The following is a 7,363-nucleotide window of genomic DNA, read 5'->3' on the forward strand; positions in this document are numbered from 1 at the left end:
TATTTCCCAACTGTTAAAAAATGTCACACATTTTTATTATGGTAACACCTGACTTTGGAGGTTTATATTAGTTAGAGTAACTATGCCTCCATAACAAAACTAACAATAATTTAGTGAGTCAAGCAATTAAAAGTCTCCCCCGCCAACGCCCCCGCTGTCATGTACCAATCAGACTGGTTCAAGTAAACAGGAAGTTGGCCTCAGATGGTTGTTGTGGTACCCAGGCCTGGCAACTCTGCAATCCTTAGCACATGACTTTTGAGGTCACTTCCAAGATCACTCTGCTCATTTCCTTCCTGGCTAACAGAAACAGGGAATTGAATATGGAGAAAGCATGTTGCTATCTGGAAGACCCACCCTCAAGTGGTACATACCAGCGCCATTCACATTCTGCTGCCTAAATTACTCACTTTGCCTCACCCAACTTTCACGAAGCATGGAGAATGTAGTCTGTATGTGTGCTCAGTAAGAACAGCAGCATACATTTTGGTGAAAAACTACAGTCTCTGACAGAATTGCTATTATCAAATGAATTACGAGAACGTATATAAATGCAGTAAGGGAGAGAATGGAGATAGATTTGAAAGAAACTTTTATCTATTTTCCTTGCATGTAGCTCTGCAATACCTGGGTGACTGAGGTAGTATAGAGGTCTAAGAAAAAGCCAACCACAATATAGAGAATTTAATATTGAGATGTTCTGAATACAAAGAAATATTACCAATATTATCCTCTAGGAATTGCTTCATTGTCAACTTATAGAGGAAGAAGTATGTGTTGCCGAATCACACTAATATCCAATAATGCAAATTTACATATAGCAAATATCAAATACATATTGCCATATGAATCAGCTCAATAAACAATTATTGATAATAAAATAGAGGTTTATTCCTTTCTAGGGTTATTTTCTAGAATATCTTATCACTTGGTAAAGTACTATTTGGTTATAAAGTTGGATTTTTAACTGTCAAGAGACAGATGAATATGTGATATGGTTTGGATGTTCATCCCCTCCAAATCTCATGTCAAAATGTGATCCCCAGTGTTGGAGACGGACACTCACAGGTGGCGTTTGTGTCAGGGGGGTGGATCGTTCGTGAATGGCTTGGCGCAATCCCTGAGCTAATGAGTGAGTTCCTGCTCTATTAGTCACATGAGCGCTGATTGTTAAAAAGAGCCTGGCACCTCCTCCTTTCCCTCTTTCTCATTCTCTCACCATATAACACACCTGCTTGCCCTTTACCTTCTGCTACAGTTATGTATCCTGAGGTCTCACCAGAAGCAGAGGCTGGCACCATGCTTGCTCAGCATGCAGAACTGTGAGCCAAATAATCCTCTTTTCTTTATAAATTACCCAGCCTTAGGTATTCCTTTACAGAAACACAAAATGAACTAACACAGTATGCGTTACCAAAAGCATGATTTTACTTAATAAAGTTAGTTAAGGAATAATTTACATTTCATATTGAATATTATATTTTAAAACAGATCCATTAGAGCAAAATTTTGAAAAATATTAAGATTTAGAACAGTAATAAAATCTTTAATCCTTGACTGTTTTATTAATTAATTGTTTTTCTAATCATGGTATCTTAACCAGCTATCTTTCGTATAGATATTAAATATTTAAATTTTGTATGATTTTAAAACTATTAATAAAAGTAGAAAAGCAAGTAATTTTGTCTACAGTTACTCTTTTTGTGTTTGTGTGTGTATATGTATTCTAGGTATGCTTATGTATTGTTAAAGTTTGCATGTGTCTATAATAGCAATCTTAATCTTAGTACGAATGCAAGAGAGAATTAAGGTCAATAGTTAGAAATATTTTGCACAAGCAAAAACAAAAAAAAAATGCATGCATGTAATAGTAAACTATTAACAAGGAAAAAGTGGGATTGTTGCCTTGATGAACTTTACATGGATGTAACAGGGGAAGTCATTTAGTGGTGTAACTCTTCATGCTGTGAGAGGCATTGTCTATTTGTCTGCAGCATTGGAAGTGCAGGCAGAATGAGCTGGAGCTGACATATTTGAATTTGATGGGGCTCGTCTACAACCAAAACCAGAATATATCCTTAAACTAGGATACAACATTGTTTCTAAGAACTTTAGTTTTTTATTTAATAACTCAAAATTGAGCCAAATTTTTTAGGAAGCTTGCATAGGTTTACCTTCTTTAAAAAAAAAATTTATTTAAAGTTATCTTGGGAACATAAAAGGTGTATCCATATGTATTATGGGATCCATGTCATGTTTTTATGCAAGCATACAATGTGTAATGATCAAATCAGGGTAATTGGGGTTTCTATCACCTCAAATATTTATCATTATTTTGTGTGTTAGAAACATTCCAGTTCTACTCTTTTCATTATTCTAAAACAGGCATTTCATTCAGAATGGCCACTTAAGTGAAAACAAAAAATTATTGCTGTTACATAACAGCATATAGGTGATTTGCTTGATAGAATTACTTTGAAAATCAGGAAGGCATTTACTGTCTTATCAAAGCATGTGCGGGTACTTTCCTGGGGCAATCTGGAGTATCCGATGATTGTCTCTAAGGCATCTCCTTTATTTGAAGGGATTTCACTTGCACTGTAGTACATTTAGATAACATGGGACAGAGTCAGGATTGAGTAAGCTGCTGGCCCAAAGAGTGTTAAAAAAATGAAAATTTCAAGTAGAGCCTTGTGAATTGTTTATTAATGTCATATTGTTCTGGGAGAATACTGGCACTGAAAGTAAGTTGCTTTTCTAATTGAGATTTTTATACTCTATTTTTTCCTCTTAAAAAAAGAATTATTTTAGTTTCTAAGAAGCTTTGCTTTCCTCATAAAGACAGGATCTTGTTATAGAGTTTCAATTATCTTATTTTTGTTTTTATCTAATTGATTTCTCTATTAGTTTAAAACTATTTGAAACAGATAAAAAGCTAATTTTATATAAACAAGACATTCCTCCAAAATGGGAGAAGAAAATGGTCTAACACTTCTGCTTGTCATGATATTTTAAACTCATCTATTTCAGGGACTGTGTCCTTCAAAAGTTTCTATGGTGACTTGTGCAGAACATTACACAGAGTAAGATCCTTACACATTTTATAAAAATATTGACCTGACGTGGTGGCTCATGCCTGTAATCCCAGCACTTTGGGAGGCCGAGGCGGGCAGATGACGAGGTCAGGAGATCGAGATCATCCTGGCTAACATGGTGAAACCCCACCTCTACTAAAAATACAAAAAATTAGTCAGGAGTGGTGGTGGGTGCCTATAGTCCCAGCAACTCAGGAGGCTGAGGCAGGAGAATGGCGTGAACCCAGGAGGTAGAGCTTGCAGTGAGCCGAGATTGTGCCATTGCACTCCAACCTGGGTGACAGAGCAAGACTCTGTCTCAAAAAAAAAAAAAAAAAAAGATTTCTTAGATAACATTTGATGGAGATTTCCTTTTCATTTGCACAAAATACAGAGTTAGAAACCTCACCTAGAGTTGCTGTTTAATGAACACGTTTTCCAAGACAATAGGTAAAAAAGGAAGATCCCTTTGTAGCTTAGTGAAAACTATGATGATATTAAATTTTAAGTTTCTCAAGAATAAAGACCACATTTTGATCATAGTCACATTCCCAAGAGAATCTAACATTGTTTTCTAATGAAAATAAGGTGTTTAATAAATATTTTTTTCTCTTAACACAAACAGATACAACATGAAGGACAAGTGGCCAAGTTTATTTTATTTTATTTTCCTACATTTAACCTAATTGTATTCATGCTTGCCTTGGGATGGGGAATAGATCATTCAGTAAAAACATACAGTAAAAATAAAATGTCTTATCATGTACAACTTTTAAACTACAACAATGATGTACCTTAAATACTTCCATGCACACAAGTCTAACATTCTGTTTTTTTAATAAACACAATTAAGACTTCTAGGAGCATTTTATAATAAAGTAATTCCTAATTAATTTTTCTTTGTAGATAGATCAAGCACCTCCAAAATACAAATTCCTATACACAGTGAGCACATTACTTAAAATGAACACCTAGGTAAATTAAGTACTTCAACAGCTTTAGGATAAGCTGACATTATATATTCAGCTAGGTAGGCAATGAACCATAGAACCAAATGGAAAAAGTGTATTTGCAAGTAAATTTTTAAAACTAAGTTAATTTGTATAATTAAATACAGAAATACACTGATTTGCTAAAATAAATAAGATGTGATGTATTAACAGTTCACAATAACACAGAACTTTTATAAACAACAAATTAGTCTTATTAAGAACAGTTTACTACAATAAACGCTGGCTAAATAGAAGTGTATATTGTGAAGCACTGTGGGTGGTATATGTGTTGCCACATACTCTTGCTACCTTGAGGTAGATAACACATATGTACCAAATTCGACATTCATTTTCAGTTGCTGCTGGTATTATGTGTTTTAAGAAATGTGTACAATATGAAAAATTTGAAAATACTCATGAATGAAAAATGTCTTAGGAAAAAATGGATATTTTCATGCAATTATGTATAGTCTCACTGTGTAAATTTCAAGGCAAGATTTGTTTCCTGTAAAACAGATCACTGTTCTATGAGAGAATGTTCTTTACTTGTCTTAGTGCATTCCTTTTGTCTCCTTCTACATTGCATTATTTTGCTCTATTCTTTATTTTTGTGTGCAAATGGCATGCCAGTTAAAATGAAAACTATCTCACCTGTAGAAAAAGAAAGTCTGGATTTTAAAAACCAAGAACTAATAAAATCCTTATTAAATGACACCACCTGCTTCAAGTAAAAAATGACTTAAACACTAGTAATAAAAAAAGACAAAACACATTTCTTGAATAATTCAAAGATAAATGTCTGCTGAATATTTTAGCTCAGATGTTTCAGAATGCTGCTGTATGTTTTATGCGGAATTTGAGGGGAAGATTTCATAGCAGAATGTGTTCCTGTGGACTGTATTGACTTAAGTGGTGACCCAACTGGACTGTGAAACTGCGGGATGTCTATGGACTCGAGCTGCTTGTTAGAGAGGAACTCCCCACTGTTGTTCAGAAATCCTGCCTCATGTCCTCTCTCTCCAAGTTTCCCATCCTCTACTGGCTCAGTTTCTAGCATTTCATGATCTTCTTTCCTGCTAAAGAACTTGTCCAAGTAACTGGTGTAAGTGTTTTCCTTCTCAACTTGTTCATCCTTCCTTACCTCAGAAAACTGATTTACGAGAAAACAGTCCTCCCCACCACTCACAAACTGGCTGTCCCAAGAAGATTGGTACAAGGCTTCTAATTGAGCCAGATTTGCCATTCCTTTTTCCTGTTTGTCTTAGCTTACTGACTTTGATATCAACCTTTTCAGTTCTAGTTGGGACACTGAGCTATTTAAGTCATTTATCAACAACATCAGTAGGCTCATGTTGGGAACTAAGTTGAATAGTTCCTGCAATAAAATAATCAAAGTCAAACCCCTGATTCTTTTCTCTTTCTTTTCCAGCCAGTTGCTGTGATGCTTCCTCTAGTGCTATCTGGGCTGTAACCAATCCATACCTTTCACATTTTGATTTGCCTTTCTTATCAGATTTTTCTTTGCTTTGTTCTTTCCAATTGGAAAGATCTATAATAAGCCTGGGTTCACAGTAATGGTTAACTTCACTCTCTCTCCAAACTAAGTTATCTAAATATGATGATGACCTTGTTTTGTGGTTACAAGTATGACTACACTTCAGATCACAGTATTTGTTTTCATGATGATCTGGGTACTGCCAACAAGGCTCAGTAGAATAATTGGTATCAAAAGCAGGGTCCTCCAGATACTTTTCCTGATCTCCATCCAAATATTTTCAGGGATCAACTTGTACTTCTTTTTCATCAGTGACACCAGACAGAGCTCTTGGATCAAGCTGAACTTCATCAATATCAAAGTTGTTATGTATAGGCCAATCATACTCTGAAAATTGACAATCATGGTACCTTTCCCAATTATAAATGTGACTGTGAGTTTCATCCATAAGCAAAATATTATCAACTTTATCTTCAATGTGAAAAGGATGGCTTGAAATTGGCTCACCCATTGGAGAAGAGTATATGCTCATGTAAGAATGGGAGAGTGCTTCTTCTGCTGTTAACCAATCCATGGGGCTAAATGTAAAAATTTGTTCCAGGAAATCCAGTGCTTCTCAACTAATTCCTGGAAACTGCAGAGTTAAAGGTTTGTGTGGCTCAGTCATGTCATTTCTAATGTAAACTGGAATTACTCTGAGAAGCTCCTGACGATCTTCCTCATGTGCAACAGGAATCGATTATAAAATCAGCTGCATCTGTTCAAATTCATGTGCACCTGCAAAAAGGGTTTTACCAGTCAGCATTTCAGCAAAGATGCAGCCTGCAGCCCACGTGTCAATGGCTTTAGCATAATTATTAGGAGAATGTAAAAGATGTGGAGATCTGTACCATTTAGTAACCAATCCTTCAGAAAGATGACCCTTATGGGAATTATGAGTATCCATGATCCGTGCAAGACCAAAGTCACCTATCTTCAGCACCAGGTTTTCAGTATTAATGAAAAGAATAGCTGGTTTGAGATCTCTGTGCAGTACGTTTGCAGAGGGAATATACTTGAGCCCCAGTAGCAGCTGATACATGAACAGCCTGGCATGCTCTTGCAGTAAAGGACCCTGCTCCAGCACATTAGCCAAGTCTGTCTCCATGTACTCCTGAGCAATGTAAACACTGTTCAGCTCTGTAAGAGAGCCCACATCATCTGTTAATTGGCTTCCGCTGGGACCAAAAATTTCAAACACTTTCACAGTGTTATCACGGTCAAGTCTTCTAATAATTTTGATTTTACGTACAGCATGTTTGACATTCTGGGAATTGATAAGGACCATTTTCTTGATGACCACTCTTTTGTCACCATCGTTGTCTACAGCAGAAAAAAACCAAGCCATTGCCTCCACAACCCAATGGTTTTAAGTCCATACACCGAGAACCCAGATCAAAACCATGAATGTTCATGAGACTTTCAAATTTCTCTGCCATTTTGAAACCCTTACTATTGCCTTTTCCTTTCAACTGGTTGAACTTGTGTAAACAAGGAAGAAAATTGGCATCAGAAGGAAAGATCTTTCAAAAAGGGAGAAGAAAATAATTATGGTTCCACAGTAAGATGGTTTCTTGATGTTCGCTACATATGCCAAACAGGCCTGTTGAGTTCCCCTTAGACTTAAAGCTCAAAAAGCTCTACTCGTATCAACAATTAAAAAGATTGCAGTACTCAAAGTTCAAGAAAGGGGCAGCAACTCTGCAGACATTTAAAGAAAACACTCAAGAAACTCAAACAGAAAGAAATGACCTATTATGCAC

General features: G+C 35.9%; 1 pseudogene; it reads right to left on the reverse strand.

Moving 5' to 3' along the window:
- Window positions 1-4,877: 4,877 nt before the first annotated feature.
- LOC112630647 lies at window positions 4,878-7,039 on the reverse strand (annotated as a pseudogene).
- Between the last annotated feature and the right edge of the window lie 324 nt (window positions 7,040-7,363).

The sequence above is a fragment of the Theropithecus gelada genome, chromosome 8 (genome assembly GCF_003255815.1).
Source record: "Theropithecus gelada isolate Dixy chromosome 8, Tgel_1.0, whole genome shotgun sequence".
NCBI lineage: Eukaryota > Metazoa > Chordata > Mammalia > Primates > Cercopithecidae > Theropithecus > Theropithecus gelada.